The following is a 20,173-nucleotide window of genomic DNA, read 5'->3' as shown; positions in this document are numbered from 1 at the left end:
GGACACTACACTTGTTCCATCCCACCACGGAGCAATGGTGCACCCTCCCTCATTGCTTCTCCCCACATATATAACACACAACTCAGGACGCAACGCTGGGGTGCATATCAAACCCGTTAAATACCTTGCATCCTTTTTTTAAACAAACAATTCTAGATTATTTTCATCCTACTGTAAGTCACTTTCGGACCTACGCAGCAATAAAAACTAGACACTCCCACAGCATTTTTCAGACCAACTGTACATTTGAGGCATTCCCTGAGAAGCATCAGAGTCTTCCCTGGGCATGTTTTGATTTTTCACCTTACGGACCCAAGACAGCTGGCAACCTCTTTGGCTCTGCTCATTAACCTGACTTCTTCTCAGTGTTTGGTCCTGACCACGAGCCCCCTGAAATGTGTGCACATGTTCTGCTCACCCCTTTCAAGAGCAACAACCGCTGCTCTGTTTCATTCTGCACCAAAGCTGGTGCAAAGAAACATGTTTTAATGAGAGGGATCCAAGCATTATTTAATTTTAAAAACACAAGCTTTGAAATTGAGTCTTTGTGTGGATGAAAAGCTCAGAAATAGGATTCCTTTTCCTCCAACAAAGAAGTGTGGAGGACCTGAGCCCACAACCAGCACCTCTAGCATGGCTCCCAAGTTGAGCATGGTGCCAGCATCCCCAACATGGGTGTCCCTGTTTAAAGCAACCAGGATGACTTTTTGGCTGCAAGCTTCCATGCCAATTTCCAAAAACCCCTTCTCCAGCATAAAGTTGTTTGCAGGCACAGGCTGCACAGGAGGGGAACGTTTGTGTTTAGTGGATATCCATACATATTGGCAGGAAGGGGAAAAAGCCCAAAACATTCTGCTAAAAGGCATGTGACAATCGCTTTTTCCTCCTCCATCCACCTGTGACAAGCAGCCAGGAAAGGGGATGGTGCAGGAAAGCCAGCTACCAGGAGGAGCCTGACTCACCACTAAATCACAAAAGCCATAATTCTCAGTGTAAGCAAATCACAGAGACTTGGGTTTCACATATTTATAAATACCCCTGCCAAATCCTGAATTACACCCGATCATCCTTCCACTTCCCAGTAGTCCTGTTACACTCCTTGAACCCAACAAAGAGCGTTTTGATCTGCAAACCTTGCCTGGGCTGCCTGGCACCTGAAGGCCACCAGCATATCACCCCTGTGCCAGCAGTCACAAGGCTCACAGCTTGCTCCCTGAAAACCCCATCTGCCACAGTTATGAAAAACTCAACACTCACCTAAAATGAGTTGCCTCTTCTTTGTAGTCTTCCCTTTTATTGTGGCACGTGTCACAACCTCAAGCATACATCTGGGCCTGCTGTCTCACAAGAAAACATTTTGATCTGCTCAATGGCAGATAAGCTTCAGGGGCTTGATGGTAAAATTCAGGGTGCAGCGAGAAAAATCAAACCAGTTTATTCTTAGAGCCAGTAAACACTTGTATATTCACCAGTGAGGGAAAAAAAAAGTAGTTTCATAAATCTGTAACACACCAAGAAAAGCCCTCCTTTTTGCACACATCTACTGCAATCAGTCAAAGTGCCAGAAGATACGTTTTTGTGCGTCTCTGCATTGGGCTCCCATCCCAAGGTGCTGATGATGCTACTCAGGGAAAAGAGCAGTGTGGTGAAGGTTGATGCAAGAATATCAATAGCCCAGCTTGCAAGTAGTTTCTCCAGGGCACAAGTGAGCTCGCCAACAAGGGAAGCACACGCGCTGTTGACTCTGCAATCCAGTTTTCGAGGGGAAGAGCGTGGTGCACAGCAGGATGAGATGGGATCTGTCTTAACTCTCTCCAACTGAAATCGATCCTCGGAGCAGCGCTGCTTAGTTTGGCAAGCTAGCAAAAATCCAGCAGGGGAGGGCTGCTGGCGTGTTGCAGGACCATGTCTGCCCCAGGGCATGGAAATAAGCCCGGGTACAAGGAGAAGATGCTGAGGGCTTGCTGCATCCATCCTCCCCACTGGGAGCTCATCTGGGGATTCCCACCCAGCCCTTTACCCCATGTGACGGCACAGACCAGCACAACTCAGTGCACAGATGAATCCAAGCATAGAAGATACTGCTGGAGGATTAAAAACCAAACCTTGCTGGAAGACTCCCAGTTAGCTAGACAGTAACACCAAAGAAGGTCACAAGTTCTCCACTTAAAGGGTAAACTTAATCGGTGATGAGCTGAGCACAGGCATCAGATCTTCTAAACGACTACAGACAGCTTCTTACAGGAGCTCCAGCAGATCAGCTCGGGCAAATGCCATTTATTTCGGGAACAAGGACAAGTGTGGAACCACAGAAAAGACCCAGTTTGAGAGCCTATATAAATATATATATATTTCTTAATACTCACTAGGGTGCTAAACGACCCAATTCTACAAACGCATGCATGCGTTCTTCCAGCAGCTGGGTGGATTTGCGGTTCTTCTTTTGCAGAAGCAAACCAAAAAGTGGGGTGGTTTGGCAGTGGGAGGAAGAAAGAGTTTTCAAGTCACATATTGCTCCCTTAAATGCCCCAATTAATTCACACCCTGAAATCCAGACACAACACTTGTCAGAGATGTATTAAGCCAAAGAGACATCCCAAGAAGGCAGAGGGAGGTGGAGGTGGCTGGAGGCTCTCCAGGAAGGATGCTGGAGCATCCCCCTGCCCTAGACAGGCGTCAGAAGTCAGCCAGAAAAACCCAGCAGAAAGGAGAGGTGGTGCGGGGAAGCATCCCTCCTGGTGCTCCCATCACCCTGCTCTTATTTTGGGGAGACAGCTGCTGGTGCTGCATTGTGGTGGGGCTCAAAGAGGCAGAGATGGCCCTTTCAGAGCTGAGGTCAAGCACAGGGAGGGATCACGGGGGCTCTCTTGAAAACCTGCAGCCTTGCAGAGAAGACCCTCACAAAAGCTGTCCTTTGTTGCTTGAACCTGGTCTCTCAGGGGGCCTTTTGAGGGTGCCCGGGCTGGGTGATGCCAAGCCTTGGCCAGGCAGTCCTCAAGGCTGGAAAAAAGTCAAGAGGGAGATGCAAAACCTCTGGGCAGCTCAGGGGGCTCTTACAGCCTCACTGAGTATTCCAAAGCAAGCATTCTCCTCTATCCCAGCTCCATTCTCATCACCCAGCCCCACTCTATTTCCATTGCTTGTTTTGGTCCCAACAGGAGGAAAATGCTCACACAAAGCATGAAATACCTCCAGGAGGCTGATAATACTGGTGTGTGAAGTGTGTGTCGTCCCCCCCCATCTTACATACAATTAGCCAGAAAAAGCAGCTTCAGTGATCAGAAACCTCCCAAGATGTTAGGCACTGGGACCACCTCCCAGCCTCTCCACTGCAAGTAGATCTCCCCTCTCAATATTTCCCTCTCCATCTGAAATCATGTGGATTTAAGTCGCTGCATTTCCAAGATACTCCCAGCTCCAGAGATCACTCCCAGCATTGACTACTCCCTTTGACAATGCACATTTTGTCAGTAAAATCTCAACAACCTGGCAAGCAGGGAGAGAGGATCGGTATTCCCACTGGAAGAGGATATTTGTTTGCCAATTAGCCTTTTCCTGGAGAACAATAGCTCAATAAAAACCTTCTTTTATTTTAATTCCCCCATTTTTCCTCCCACCCCCTCCCCCCAGCCTCAAGCCCTGCTCCTCCAATGAATATTTGGGCTGTGACTTTGATATATCATATGCAAAGCCTCACTGCTGAGCTTTCCATTTCACTGCTCCCTATTTCAGCAGTAATCCCCAGGGTGAGACAGGCTCTTCAAGTGTAAAACCAAGGGGGAAGGCAGGCAGGTTTTTCCTCTTGTAAAACCTCTTAATTTGGCTTCACAAACTGGAGTTTCCAAGTTGCTCAGCAGCAGACGCTTCCAATCCATCAGCACAGCCACGTCTGCCGTGGGGCCACCACCACAGCGACGCAATGAGAAGCTACCGGCTGAGTCCCAGTGGGCTAGTTTTGGGTTCTGCTTGGAGATTTTTAGGATTATCCATGCTTAAGGTGAGACTACTGGAACCACTGATGTTCATGCAGCTTGTGGCCTGTTGCAAGCTGGGTTTTTCCTCTTTCAAAATGGAAACTGGGTGGAAGCTGCTGTAAATAGGAGTCATTCCTAACAGGGACCCTGACAGGTAGATGTCATTAAACTTCAGAATATCATTAAACTTGTAGTCCACAAGTGCCCGAAGCAAACAAAACACATTTGTCAGATCTGTCAGCTGCCTACCCATCTGCAATGCCGATTCCCTGTAAAGATTTTTATACCCTGATATTAATCCAGAGTGATATCTCCCTCTAAAGTACAAACCTGGAGTTGAGAACTCCTTGATAAATATGTCTGATGGCAGAAATGGCCTGCTGGCCACTTTCCTTACAGTACAACACCAATACTTCCCCATGCTTCAGCAGCTGAACACTGAGAAACAATACATATGAGCTCGCATCAGGCACAGCGTGATCCCAGCAGCGCCAACGTGATGCCTGCTCCCACCCAGTCTGGGAAAAAGCAGCAATTTTTATCACGTTACACTAAAAGCCTGTATGCATTTAAACATGATAAAGAAAAGAGGTGAGCACAACAAGTGAATTTAATTGGAAGGCTTGCTTACATTTCTGCAACGTATTATACATGTACTGTACATATATTGCTTATATTATTGCTAGGTACAAGCTACACAATGTAGCTTACGGCTGAAGGCCCACCTTGACTGGGAGGGAGCTGCACCCCCTGTGCCACAGAAGAACGAGACTCAGGCTTTCCAGGATAGCTTCTCAAACCCACCACCTGCAATTCAGAGGACCCAGCTTAACTGAGCTGAATTTTAATTGCCTAACTATCCTGCCTCTCACTGATGGCAGGGAGTAAGGAAGAGCTAACTCCGGAGTCATCCAACCCATCACTGCTGGGATGGGCCAAAGGTAGGTCCCAAGGGGATGCATTTAAAAATCAATAGAGGCTATTTTAATGCTTAATCCAGGAACGTATCAACATCAGCAGCATCAATACAAACCAAATTTATACACGCTGAGTACATACACAGGGTTTTTTTTCTTCTGCGCAATGATTTAACCAAATCCGTTTTCCCCAGACACTCCGAAGTCTAAACAGGGCATATGTAACATCCCTAATGCTTCAGGCATCCTGCCTGCCTCCATCACTATATGCCACTTAAAAAATCAGCCTCTCCATCCCCCCTGCAGCAAAGTGAGGAGACCATCCTTTGAAGGTTCAACATGGCAGTGACAGTGGCCACTCCTGACCAGGGCTATATATACAAGTGGATTTCTCTTTGCAGGTTTTCACACTGCACCTGCTGCAAATTACAGTATAAGCTTCCCACCCCTGTCCACATTTATATAATGATCTCCCTTTTCATGAAAAAAAAACCAACAAAACCAAAACAGACAAACAAAAAAACAAAACAGCCTTGCAACTGTAAAGAAGCACTTGAAAAAATGACCCAAGGGGACCCTGAGCAACTCAGACATCCTGAAAGAAGTTAACTGTGTTTGAATTTTTTAATTGAATTCCATCTACTGCAGGAGGGCAGTCTGGGTGTTCACACACTGGGGACTACTCACACTCTATATGCACCCACAAGCACAAGCGTACCTTCCTAGCAGCAATCACAGGCACAACACAGGCTCAGAAAGCCACAATGTCACCTGTTGCTCTTGGGGTACAGCACTGCGCTCTTCAGTCGTCAGTCTGCCAGCTCCCTTCCGCACACCCACTGCTACCTCTGCAGACATGTTCAACACCATCACTTCTATCAGTTTCCCGAGTCTTTAAACCAGTCCTCAGTGTTCCTGGCCCTTTCCAAGCTGTGCTGGTTTTGGCTGCGGTAGAGTTAATTTTCTTCATAGTAGTTAGCATGGGTCTGTGGTTTGGATCTGTGCTGGAAACAGTGCCGATAACGCGGGGATGGTTTCATTATTGCTGAGTGGTGGTAGGGCCTTGCAGAGGTCCCTACACCTGCCACCTGGGCAAGGCTTCACCCTACTGCTGGTGATCAGCACCTTCCCGACATTCCTTCAAAGCTCAGCTCCTTTCCTGGCTTCAGGGCAAAGTATTTGACTGACATCAGGTCTGCCCAGCTCTCCAGTGAGAAAGTGCTTCCCCAACACCCGAAACCACACCCCTATTCCTTTAGCAGCTTTGAAGCCGAAACACCTCTACCAGCACAAGTGCCAACAGGAGCCACTCACAGCTGCATCTTTCCATTAACAAGCTCGCCAGATCTTTCAACATCCCAGACAATGCCACTGATAATGATGTGGGGCCCAGCAGGTCTAACCTAGTTTGAAGCACAGTGAGTTGAGTGTTAATTCCTTGATTCATGCTTACTCATGTCCATGCTACAACTCTCAAGATGGCCAAGCAAAGTCTTCAAGCAGGATAAGCCATATTCATTAGGCTCCTGAAATGGCTAGCAGAGCCCTTAAAACAGAAAAGCAAAGCCACTGTCTCAGGGGCTGCAACAATATAAGAGCCACCCAAAGGCACCTTTGCCATGAGATGGAGGTCACCACAAGAACAGGCTGGGTAAGGCTGTCTTCTGCTTAGCTTTTAGCACAAGCACTTCAATCTCAATCCTCCCGACAATGGAACAAGAACATCCTGAACCTCCACCATCCAGAACCCCTCCCTACAATGGAGAGCCTGCAGGTTTGCTGCCTAGCCACTGTCCTAAACCTTGACAAACATTTTTCTCTGTGTCTAACCACAGTAGCCAATTGCTTCGTATTAACACTGCAGTCTGGATGCCCTAAACACATGCTAATGAAACATCTCGAAAGAGAAAGTGATCCTGAGATCATACACAATCTCATGACTGTCCACAGGGGAAGGAAATTAAATGGCTTTTGCATAGCAGATCTTCACAACATTTTCCAGCACAAGACATGTACCATTGCAGCAGAAGCTTGAAGAAGCTACAAACTGGATTTAGGTACCTGAAAACTCCAGATTCACTCCACTACCATCAAAGATGCCACAGGAAGAGAAAACACACTGAAGTATCTTCCTTCATGGACAAAAACCTTTCAAAACCCCATTAATGCAGGTTTTTAGAGGATGACAAGAGCTACTCATCCCCATGAACTACAACACGAGCTGAGAGGACGGGAGAAAGGGAGAAAAAGCATGTTCCAGGCAATCACAGGCATTTTTTCCCAGTTGAGTGCCTTGTGGGGTGAGCAACACATGCATCAACAGGAGCACTTGAAGCATGCCAGAGCTCTATAAATTCACTTTCAGTAGATTTACCAACATGTCATATGGAAAAGGAATGCGTGCTATGCAAATCCAGCCCTAGACTGCTCCCTGTCTAATCTAGCTTTAGATTTAAGTGCTTATTACCATGGCGTCTAATCGGGTAATGCGTAATAGACAGGTTTAGTCTGGGCTCCCAGTAATTCAGCTGTGCTCTACTAGGGAAAGGGAAGGGAGAAAAATCCCCAAACAACCCAACACAGCAAAGAATTCAAGCTCTGCTGGAAAGCAGAGAACAAAACAAGCATGGAAAAAAGTATTGACACCTACCAGTAAAAGCCAGGCAGATATGCAAACATTTGGCAGCTCACCAAGAACACAGTGAATGCTAATTCCCATCTGCACCCTGTCATATCCCTGCAGGGAAGTAGGTGGGTGTCTTTCAGGGTCTTCCTTCCCACTTGTGAGACGTAAGGTGATGCAAGGATATACTCATGCACGACCCATCTACCAGCAGCTACCTCCCAGAAGCACTGAGCACAGCTTGTCACAACATAACCTCCAGACTACCTTATGGATGCTCTGAGCACCCATGCCAGGGCCTCCAGAGCCTATAACATATGCCAGCCAGGGTCTGTTTGCTGAGGAGAAAGAGATTCCCCTACTGCACCAGTCTGCAGCAGGACACAGAGACCATGGGAATGTCATTCCCAGAGGCCACCACCTCCCTGTTTGCTGGCACCAGCCACACAGCAGGGCTCACATCATGGCCAAGGTCATCTCTGCCCTTACCTGCACCAGGCAAGGTGATTTGTTTCACTTCTATGTTTGTCAAATACAGTTGGTCTGTCCAAGCCATACGTCACGCCTGGTACCTCCAGGACACAACCCAGATGCCAAATTCTTACCTCCACCATGCAGCTACAATTCAAGCACTGTGCACTAGAAATAATCCAGGGGCAGGGACCCACCACTCAAGTTGGATAGGTTCTCCTTTCCATCTGCTGCTTCAACACCATCATCCAGCTCCCACCTTCAGAATGCTGAATCCCACCAGCCTCCCCTGCTGTGTAACATTCATCTACAACGCTGAATGTTATGCAGACTTGCAACCAGCTCCAGCAAAGGGTCAAGATATGCAAATGTTGCTACCAGCCTCTGAAGACCCTACGAGACTGTGTTAACTCTACTGCATGACAGAAACCACACTTGGTGGCGTAAGCAGCGCTGGGAATACCGCACTAATGAAGAGATTTTCCTCTGTGAACCTAAGTAATATAAGCCATATTTATTAGACATCAGAGAATTCACATAGGCAAACATATCACCCCCCACCCCCACCCCGCAACACCTAAATGTGTGTGCAGAGTCCTGCAGCGTGGGCTCTCTGGTGTCTTGTAATGGGGTAAATCCAACTAAAGCACTCTTCATGGCATGGATGTTCGTAACATTTGTGTGTATTCCCTGGTGTCTAGTACAAACTGAGTTTTCATTGCATCCTTTCCCTTAATAAAAAATCTCCACAACATATTTCTAACCTGATGCCTGCTTTGGCAAAGCTTGCAGCAGCTTCACATGTTTGGGATGAAAATAAACCTGGAAGAGACAACAAAACCAAGCAATGGACTTGATGAATTGCTAGTGACAGAGGAAGAGGAGCAGATGGACAGACCAACTTTAGAGCTCCCTTTCATCAGGAAACTAAGCTAAAATCACAGGTTAACTTGCAATGATGCATATTATTACTAAGAAACTAAGGCAGCTGATATTCTGCCTCTCAGGCACATGTGCTCTATGTTTCATCATTTACTGAGTGAATATGCAAATACTCTGAAGGAAGGAAAACAAACCCAAAGAAACCAGAGGTTGCAGCTCCCAGTGTTTTCATAAGCCTGTTCAAAGACCAAGCCAGATTTACCAGCACCTACGTTGCTGCCTGGCTGTGTAGGTGGCTGGCCAGGCTCTCCCTCGGCTCTGCACCTCCCCAGCTCACAGCAGTGCCTGGAGCTGCTCTGGGGAACATTTTTCCTGGCTCCCATAGACAAAACAACAGCAGGGATGGTTAAACGAGACCCCCTTTCCCACGCAGCCCAGCCCACGGCACAGAGGGAAGAAATCCTTCGTGAGACTCCATGCCCAAGGATATGGATGGAGATGCTGTTGGGGTAATCCTTCCCAGCACCTAGGAGCCACACAAATAGTATTTACCTGGCCACCGGGACTAAATACCGCAGCAAAGCCATACTCATTTCTGAGCCAGAAAAGAAAGAGTTCACATTCCCATAATGATAGCCACTAGCACTTCTGGAGCATCATCTAGAACAGTCAGGACAGGGTCATTTCAATTGATGATTATAAAGAGGCCCTTCATCCTACCATGGCACAAGAACTCATGGATAGTTCACACACATGTCTTTCCAAGGGAAACAAATATTTCAAAGCCATAGAAGCTGCATTTCTGGAGCTGTGGATAACACACATGCAAAAAGCATGGTTTGCTTATGATAACCCAGGATAGCAACCCACTTGAGCTGTAAAAATAATTTAATGCTTAAGTATATTTAGATTTATAACCCCACAGCAGTTTTATTTATAGGGATGCCAATCACTTTTACACAGATATAAAATTGGCTGGCAGAGTGCCTTAGACTATATCCAGAAACCCATCTGTAACAAATCTAAGCCATGATATCTCTGCATACATTTGGCCAAACAATAATGCTAATGCCAGCCATCTTGACTTTAAATGTACAGATGGGCGGGGGAGGGGGCCTGCTGCATGGCCAAAGTGGATGAAATTTGCTATCACCTACTATTAATTGGTTGGGGAAGGGACCAGATGAAGGAAAACCAGTCACCGTCTGGGCTGTGTGGATGCTAACACCTATACAATGCTGGCTGGAGAGCAAGCCAGTATCCAGCTGGCTACAGGTGAACCCCTTTCGAAACCTTTCATCATTGAAATCAGGAGCTATAAAGCAAAGGATAAAGACCCACTGGAGCTCTGCAGTGCCTTTAAAAGGCGAGGGGATTAAGTTCGGGCTCTTGCCTATAGCTTTTTTCTATGTATTGCTCAAGACACAAAGCTGGGATAGAGGAAGATGAAGGAGAAATCAACTGGAAGTCATCCCCCTCAACCAATGGAAAAGGATTTCTAGTGAGACTTGTCCCCTCCCACCACTGCCCAGGATCTCACAGCTTTATCTAAACCTGCAGATGTCAAGGGAACAGGTTGCTGCTGATTTCCACAGGGCTGGCTTTGCAGCATCCCAAACTACTCCATGCTGTTGGAGTGGGTCTGGGGGCTTTCTGTTGCTACCCCCCCCCCAACTCAGTCAGCGACCACTTGGAGAACTGAAAATTCTTGTCTAATTCACAAGCAACAAAATGCTCATTGTCCCAGTGGGGCTTCAAGGGTCCTGTCTCCAAAATGGGGCAAAACAGGGATGGCTCAACATCAAATACAGACTATGGGTAAATGCATCTCATCCATGAAAGTTGCAGTATTTTGGCAAATGCCAGAGCGGAAAAGGTTACTCTGGAAAATTACTTTGAATAGCTCTGGGAACAAACCCAGCATTAATTTTCAACACTTATTCAACAAAAGGTTTGAATAAACTGAGGGAGGCTTGCACACACTTACTGACAACATCATTTGGTAGATTTTTGCCTCTGCTCTTTGGATAAATTATGAGAAAACAACTCCCAGCAAACACGATCGCCTTCCAGTCTGATGCACTGATTCAACCGACTCTGCCTTGGGGACAAGGTAACCTCTCAAGATCTTTTCCAGCCCAGTTTTAATACTATTTTACAATGCTCCTCTCAAACTAAACTGTTTACATGCTGACATTTGCTCTGATTCATCCCTGGAAATAAGCATATCTAAAAGATGGAAAGAAAACCCAGAAATCCAACTGCAGTTCCTTCGTTCAAGGAGAAAACAAAGGAAAACAACCAGACGCAGAACTATGACATCCTCAATCCAAATGTTTTCCAAAACATTTCCAAATGTTTTCCAAAGCTTCTAGCTGAAGTTTTCACAGCTAGGCTGCAACACCACCAAAGCCTTAGGCATTGAGTGGCAGCACCACAGAGCACTGCAGCATGCACAGAGGAGATGGCTGATGATGATTTTTGCAACACATGCCACAGCACACCCAAGAACCTTGTGCAGAAAACAGCATTTCAAAGCAAAAAAACTGCCTCTGCTTTCTCAGTGGGGCATCTTCAAATGTGATGGAACTCAACTGCCACATGGGCTTTCAAGAAGAGTCAGTCAATGCATATGGCTAGATGTCCTCACCTTCACGGCAGGCTTTTGAGTTTATTTTAAGCACTTTATGAAATCATTCCTCTGCCTCTAATCCTTTGGAATTAGGGAAAATAATAAAAAATAAAATAAAAGGAAAATATTTAAAAAACACGGAAAGGAAAGAGAGAAAAACATACATTTTCTGCACTGAAGCAAGAAATGCTTAAGTTCTGTTTAAACACCAACAAACATGAACGCTTGTTATTATTAACACAGCCAAAACTGAGATGGCTGTGGGAGATGCTGGTCTGAGCAGCTGACCCAAACCACAGCAGCCAAACGTCTCAGCATTGCTCAGCTGGAAGAAACAACCGCTCTGGGAATTGTCACATGGCAGGTCCCTATCCCCAAGCCTCCTAACCCCACTGCTGACACAACAGCTCCACCCACACCAAAGGACCCATCAGAAGTAGCAGTGCCTGTAAGGCAGGGTCTCAGAAGTCCTTCAAAGTCCAAAGCTGATCTTCACCTCCTTCAACTTGCTTCTTGACACAAAGAAAACACAGAGCAGGATCCTTTCCAAGGAGCCCTCCTATCAACTCTATGTGGGCTTTTGATTAGACCTTCTGTAGAGTAGGAAAAAAAGCCTTGCTTGAGGATGATAAAGTCTAGACACTACAATATATTTTCCAGCTGATCCAGCAAACCTAAAAGCCCTCCCTTGATCTCAGACTGCCATAATCAAAGCCATTATCCCATTCAGAGCCCTTCTGAAACTTTAGCTTCTATCTAAATCTAAACCAGGCCAAGCCTCTTGTTTGGAGTTTTATGAGGAAAAGGGTGTGTGCTCCCCTCAAACCTTCCCCTGCCATGTCTGGAGGTGGCTGGTGGGCACATGGTGGAGGGTGAGAGCAGGGAGTCAGCTCCATGCCCGGAGGCACCTCAGTGGCACCCAGTGGTCACAATCTGCTTGCAGGGGGGGACATGGCCTGTCCCCACAGGGTGGCTATGGTGTGATGGAATATTCACCATCCTGGACTGAGATGAACTATTCAGACAGCAAGCATCATTTGAAACCCCCATCCTTAGGATTTGTCTGTGTCATCCTCCATCACAGGGGTGTATAATTCTGGGGCCCAAGGCGGGAAAACAGCTCAAAATAGTTTTATGTAAATCCTGTAGAAAATGGAATTAAGTGCTGCAAATTTCCTTTACCAGGTAGCTGGACGCCCAAGTATTCAAAGAACTTTCAGTTCTGCACCAAGGGACAATTGAAGAAACAAGGTATTCCAGGGAAAAACAAAAAAAAAAAATCATTTTCCAGTCTCCTGGAGGAGTGTTTCAGGGGGCTGAAAGAACACACAATCCTGCAAAAGCATAAGAAAGCCACAGGAGCATCAGCTCTGCCTTAAGTGGGATGCTCAAAGAGAGGTGATGGAAGACCAGCCAGCACACCCCAGGTGAGCCAGTTAGTCACAAACCCCCTGGCACACAGTGGCCTCCACAGGAGAGGGCACCCATGGTCAGACTTGATCGCTGAGGCTCACACCGGCCAGACTGGGACAAGCCAAGGGACTGGCAGTCTGGAGTGACAAGGAGCTTGGGGAGAACTGGAAGGGCTTTATAAAAGCACATGGCCACCAAGCTGCACCTCCTGTGCCCCAAAGTGGACTTCTAACCAGGGGAGGCTCTTCAAAGGGAGGTGGGGATAGGAGGTGATGCTCACCACAGAAAGCAGAGCTCAACACTGAGCATTACCATGCTCCAAAGTCATATTTAAAAGCCAAATGTAGCTCCCTAGTGAATGCTTTATTTAACTGAGCAGCTTCTAACGCATCAGGCAAATAGGCCAAATCATCTCCTTTTCCTTTGACCATCTGCCTCCATGACGCTGCCCATCTCATTTCCCCTCTATGCTTTCACCCTCTTCAACTCTGAGCAGCTCTATTACTCCTCTCCCACACCTCTCCCTCAGCCAAAACCAAGCAGATCTGCAAAAGACTGAGTGAAGCAGGCAAACAGACACCGCTAGCATGGGGATTAGTAATCCACCACCCCCTCCAGCATTGCTTGCTGGAGGTTGGAGGGGCCATGCTGGGCAGAAGCAGTATCTGTGCAATATCTGAGCAATATCACACACCCCCCAGCACTTCAGGAGATGTCGCCTGAACCTCCACCAGCCTTCCAGCTGGGTAAACATCATGGAAAAAATCAGGTCAACAGCCTTCTTTAAGAATATTTGCATCAAGTCAGACTTTTCCCACGCATACTAGAAAGAGCGAGGACCATCAGCAACCTGGTGCCACCTGTGACAGCCATGATGTTGGTTCCAGAGAGGACAGAGGATTTGCCAGCATCTCCCTAAACTGTTGCTTGGGAGCTGGCTGAGAGGAACACGATGTGGGAAACCTGCCCAGCTTCAGCTCTGCTGTGGCACAGAGTCCAGCACATACCCCATCACAGTGGTTTGTCTTTACTCACCCCAACAAATGCAGAGAGGAGATGGACTTCAACATTAGCCTCTATACAAGCACGTTTCACTGGGTCTACTGAACCCACTAAAGCCCTGCAGATCCTGATGCCCTCACCCTGGCCCCACACCTCTAATGAGCTTCTTTTGGGAAAAGAGAGCAGAGCCCTGCTGTGCATCCCGTAATCCCTGAAAGGGGCTAAGACAAAGTTAATGACCTCAAGAATTTAGGTTCCCACCACACAGGAGAGCAGAGAAGCTGATGGCACCGGCTGCTTCTAATTTAAAAGGATCTAAACCAAAGACAGAAGCAGCATGTACTACAAGCCCTTGTCCACAGTTTGCATGCTAGACACGATACGTGAGGTAGCAAGGGCAGATGACAAGCCAGCATCCTGGCACCCAACCACTACCACCCCAGTTTGGGAAGAATGGGAAACCAAGGGGAAAGAAGATCTTCCAGCCCCAAACTGCCATCATCACAGTGGCCACCCTCAGCTGCTCTTGGTGATAAATACTGAAGGAAAAACATCACGTGATTCATTTAGGTGCCGAACATGAACCAGGGGTGGGTTCAGCACCACATGTGTCTCATTCCAAGGCTTTCCAGCCATCCCATCCTCTTCTGCAGTGTTTTTCTGCTTCTCATCTCCCATGTTAGAGAGATGGGACATGTCTGCATCACCCGTCCCATCCCATGTGTCCCCACTCCTGTCCCTCCCCCTCCCAACTATACATGCAAATGCAGGCTGAAAACCAGCTGATCTCCAATCCTGGCAAACTTACAGTGGTAACTTATTTTCAGGCAGAGCTGAGATTTTATAAGTGAGACTTTTATAAGGGATATCACTGGGTTAAGGAGTCGGAGGCTTAACTGTACAAGTGAAAGCAAAAGCCCTTTATTTCTGCAAAGCTTTTTCCTTCCCTCTCCTGAAATGACAGCACAACTCTTGCCAGTTTAGTGGGGTATACATGAAGGCTTGGCTGTATGTAACTTCATTAAACTGGCTGGGTCTTTCAGCGCCAATCCAAACATGCAGTCCTCTGATAACCACATGATGGGCTGGGAACCAAAGGGAACTCACAATTAAACCCGTGACAATCAGGAAAAATCCTTACAAACCCCCTGAAGCAGATTCCACCAACACCATCTCCACCCTCGTCTTTCTTTTTTTTCAATTTTATTTACTTACATAAGCAGCATGACAGATAACTTGAGGAAATCAGATGCTTAATGATTAAGTGACACTTAGGCAGCAGCACTCTGGAAGATAAACACGCCCTTTGGAAACCCTGCAACAAAAACAGAAGGTACAAACAGACAGTAACTAATTATTCTGATTAAATCTTGGAAGACCTGAAATACCCGACTGCTGCAAAAAAAAAAGAGTGTGTGCTGGGGCTGCTCACAGAAATAAGTCACACCCTTTTTAAAAAGAATCACCCGAATAAACCTAAGTGCTTCTGTGCTGTTTTTGTCTGCATGCGTGTTTCTAGGCTGATAGGAAACCTCTGCCGTAGCCTGGAGGGATCCCGTCGCCTTCAGCTAAAATTAGACTTCAAGGAAAGCAGGTGAAGGTGGGTGTCTCCAACCTGTGCCTGCACAGCAAGGCTCCCACTGCACGCGTCAGGGGTTTTCCTCCCAACCCACTGAAACCAAAAAAAGAATTTTTTGTTTGTTTGTTCTTTTTTCTTAATTAAAAGAAAATAAGGACAATAAGTTTTGCTTCTAGAGAGAAAGGACAGGTCAGGACAGCAGGTCTACCCTGCTGCTGAGCTCAGGGATTGAAGCCAGGACTGGGGTGCAGGGAGGTGAGGATGACACTGAGCCATGGGAATGGGATGGGATGCCATGGAATGTTCAACCTAGTGGTGAGAGGAGCCAGCAAAGCCCACCAGCAGCTCAGCCATCATCGTGGATGCAGACTAAGGCACCTGCTTTACTGTGCTCCGTGACACCAGTGCTGGGTGCCAGTTACAGAAGACGGCACACAGAGAAAGACAACGGGATGTGCTCAGTAGACATTCCCTTACTCTTCTTGCCATGGAGGAAAACAATGTTCTTCCTTCTCCCCCATACCACATTAAATGCCAGTGGAGCTCAAGGGAATATTTAAACTCAGTAATCAATCAGTTCACCCTCATGCATGACAAAGAGTCACAGCAGTAAGCATCAAATCCCATTTCTACCCAGCAATAAAACGTTTTAATTATGTACACAACATTTCCCTTCTAACATAAACCATGAACAGATACAGGCAGCCCCCAGCCTGTGGATGGGGAAGGACACAGTGCCAGCAAAGAACATGGGGACAGGGGGTAGGAAAGGGAGAACTATTCTGGCAACTATTTAAAATGATGCTTTTATACATCTGCTCCAGTTTGCCATTGGCACAACAATGCTTTGAGCTTGTGCTCGCGTCCCAAAGGATGGATAGCAGCATGGCAAGTGGCTAGCCCACATCAAGACCTGCAACTGGAAGCTGCACCAGTTTTATCCCAGTATGGAAGCAAGCATGCAGGAAAAATAGGATAGAAAATGCAAGACAGGCACACATGGAAAGGCTTGGGCCAGGCTGAGATACAAATAACAGCAATGATGCCTCTCTGCTGGTACTGCAAGACTTACTGCAAAGCCTCTTCACATCAGAAGGAGCCTTTCAAGTTGGGTTTGAGGAGGTCTGCAATTGCTCCCTGCCAACACCTGTTATTTCCATGCGCAAGCACCGCTGGACCAGCAGGACCATCACACAGATGTCAATGCAACAGGTAAGCAGCTGTGAGCAGCATCCTTCCTTCACCCAACCAGACCAGTCCCAAGCAGCATAGCTCACCATCAGCTATGTTAAAATACATATATATTTTTTTTAAATATAAACACATGCACAGACTTTTCTAATATACAGGAACAAAAGAAGGGACACCCTGCTGAAACCCCATGTGCAGCTCAACTGCTCTCTGCAGTGACAAAGGAAATGAGAAACAGAGATGAGGCACACACCCACTCGCCATGGCATGGATTTGCTCTGGGAACATTTCTGGATTCTCCAGAATGAGCTCTGACCTCCAAGAGATGCAAAACAGTCTCAAAGCCAATCTGAAGGAGAAGTGGATGGGTCCCCAGGGGCTCAGCCAGGCAGGCAGAGTGTGATAGAGAGCCAGGCTCTGGGTACTCACAGATACAGCTGACCTCTGTCCATGCCCCATCAGCTCAGAGGTCCCCAAAACAGCTGCTGTGCAACAGGAACAAGTCAGCAACTACCCCAAGCCCATGGTGCAATGCAGAAAGCAAGATTCCCTCCTGCGTCTAGGCAATAGGATGAATGCATCCACGACCATGGCTCCAGCCTCAACAGACCACCATGCTCCGGCAAAGAAAGGAAAACAAGCTCAGGACTGGAGGTCTCTGGACCATCTCCAACTTCTCTGTGTGTACAAGAGCTGTATTTCTGAAGCCTCTTTTTTCAGGCTTTATAAACACACATGCATCGCTTTCAAAAGGCTCTTAAAAGCAGGTTTTGGAAAGGGAGGTGGCGCAGTGCAACAGGCATTTTTCAATTCCTCTCTACAGGAAGCCTCACATGGAGATGTGAAAGGGACACCTACCTGTAACTGAGATTTCCACACTATGGTCTCTATCCAAAGGCCAACATTTCTTCCCCTCCTTTATTTTTGGCTTCAGTTTCTCCAAGACCTGTAACATCAGGATTTGCTTGGTAAAATGGACAAAGTCCTCAAGCTCTGCACACATACCTAGAAAAACTATTGCACTTACACCCTCCCTGATCTCTTTAGTCCACTTTGGAAGGTGGAAGCCCACAGTTAAGAGGGACCACGTACCATCAAGCACCTGCAGTATGTTCCCACAGGATCCAGCCATATCCCTATCCTCACATAAAGTGCAGGTCTTTGCAGTGCAATTCAGGACAGAGTTACTCAGTGCAGTATCTAGAGCAAATTAAACCTCCCAGGCACAGCAGCAAGCATGGATTTACTGATTCATGGAAAATGTCCTTATAAATTACTTCATTCAGATCAACAGGACAAGACAAAATGGGGACTATCCTTGGCACTGAGAGGTTGCAGCGCTACCATTTCTGTCCCATACTCCAGAAGAAATCACTCTTTCAGAGCAGACACTTCTAACCAGGCTTTGCGGGGATGGTGAAGGACAATACAGAGGCACAAGCAAGCATGTAAAAAAATGCTGCTTGGCATCAGCTTCGCATCCACAGAAGCTCTATCCACACCTGTTTGTTGGCTTGTGTCGGGCTGCAGATGCCAGGCAGGGTGGCACATGGAGGCTGCTGCCACCGATAGCATCCTGTGCACTGCCCCGGCCACCCTTCCAGGGTCTAATTGCCATTGGGCAGGGAGGTGAGGCTGCCTGCCTGGTGAGACATGGCACAGATCCATGGTCTTCTGCATCATCCTCCTCTAGCCCTGTGAAACCACATTAGAAGTGTCTGTTCCGAAAGAGTGATTTCTCCTGGAATATGAGACTCCCAAGCATTGCAGCTCATTAATCTTATCCACTTCTTTTGATATTGATAGCTTAACATGCTTTTATCAAGCTGAAACTCCCTCCCAGGGCCACCCTGGGACCTAGCACCCTGAGGCAAGGCTAAGGCTGTTTACTGCAAGTGCTTGTTCCAGTGGTTAAATGCAGCTCAGAAACATCCAGATGTACTTGTGCCTTATTCTGCACAGCATACATCTGGCACTGGCTTCCAGACATGAACTGCTTCCTGGACTGAAGAACTGCTGGATGCCCACCACCGCCCCCTGACAAAGCAATATACTCTTGCATTTTGTACTTCCTTGACAAAAAGGTGAGAGAAGCACCCGCATTCCCCAGCAGAAAGCATTTCCCCAGCTTTTATGCACATGTGGCACTTCCCCACACCCTCATCAGTCCAACCAGCCCCTTCAACACTGAGGGCAGGGGCAGGCGCTGCCCTTCCACTGCAGGCTCGGCAGCAAACTGCCTTTTGCAGGAGTGGGTGCAGCTGATCATGGCTCAAACCACTTTTCACAGCTCCAAATCACCTCCTGGGACCACTTCCCAGCATCCCCATCTTCAGATCATCTCCGACCTTTAAAAATCGGCGTCAATTTGATAACTACTTAAAAAAACACCAGTGAAGACAGTGAGTCACATTGTTGGATGCCTCTGGGAGGTACCTGCAGAGGTCTTCTAGAACACCTCTGCTTTATATGAAACTCCCCCGCTGTTAACATGAAAACTACAATTATCTCTGCCGATTCATAAAGGGTGCCACATCTCTGGCAGCAGTCTGAGGCAGGGACTCCCAGAAGCAATGAGTTCAAGTTAGGAGGGCACACAGGCATACACAGCTGTGTTTGCTGTCCCCATTGCTCACAGTCACCCACACCATGCCACACTGCCTCACCTGCTCCCCAAAGCACACCCCATGCCCCTGCGCCAATTAGTATTGTGATAAACAAGCATGTCTTGCACATCTACCCACTTAACTCGCTGTTGAGGGGTTGCCATTCCCACGTGCATTGACCTTGCAGAATAAAACTTTAACTGGTTTCACATCCCCAGTATGACACCATCCTTCACCTCCTCCCAACCCCAGGGCACAGCTCCAAGCTCCAAAGCATCCTTCTGCCTCGCGGACCAGGAAGTGCTGCTCTGGACAGATCACTTGCATCCACCCTGCTATTTGGAGCTAGTGGAGGGAAAATGGCTCCTCTACATGGTGAGAATTAAAACAGTAAGTGGACTTGTGTCACTGCAGTGTTTGCAAATGTCCCCTTACAGCAGAGGAGCTGGGTGTGGCACAAGGGCACAGGAGACTGAAACAGAGGATGCCGGCCGCCACTCACAGCTCTTGGGGGCACAGTAAATAACACTGTGAAGCCCAGAGCTGGGAAGGCTGCAAGCCCTGTCAGCCCTTCCCAGTACAGGCAAGAGGGAGAGTGAGCTGGCACATGTGCTTTGTACAGGTCCTTACACCCTTGGCTGCCGGGGCTAAGCACTTTTTGGTTTCACAGTCTCAGAAATCACCCTTACGACTATCGGTAAAGTCAGGCACAGCAGCACTGAGAGAATATCACTCCCTGCTGCAATCCTAGAACAACCTGTAAGCTCTCACTGTGGCACAGCAGGTACCCAGACAAGGTGGGTGAGCCCTTCACTGTCCCTGAGCACCACACAACTTCCCTTCAGCTGCTGTCTGTGTACACTCAAAGCAATACAGAGCAGGC

General features: G+C 47.4%; 1 protein-coding gene across 1 annotated transcript in view; it reads right to left on the bottom strand.

The window, feature by feature from the left end:
* DAAM1 (dishevelled associated activator of morphogenesis 1) overlaps positions 1-16,668 on the bottom strand; it is an 81,715-nt gene extending 65,047 nt beyond the window's left edge. The window contains exons 1-2 of the mRNA XM_057416207.1: positions 16,566-16,668; positions 15,130-15,229 (exon numbers count right to left, since the gene is read on the bottom strand). The gene's annotated coding sequence lies outside the window, so the exon portion shown is untranslated. The remainder of the gene's footprint in view (positions 1-15,129; positions 15,230-16,565) is intronic.
* Positions 16,669-20,173: the final 3,505 nt, after the last annotated feature.

This window comes from Pezoporus wallicus, unplaced genomic scaffold (assembly GCF_028554395.1).
Source record: "Pezoporus wallicus isolate ANWC-B61680 ecotype Strahan unplaced genomic scaffold, APGP_CSIRO_Pwel_v1 scaffold_2146, whole genome shotgun sequence".
NCBI classification, from domain to species: domain Eukaryota; kingdom Metazoa; phylum Chordata; class Aves; order Psittaciformes; family Psittacidae; genus Pezoporus; species Pezoporus wallicus.
Note: the sequence above shows the minus strand (reverse complement) of the source record. Positions and strands in the feature narration are given on the sequence as shown.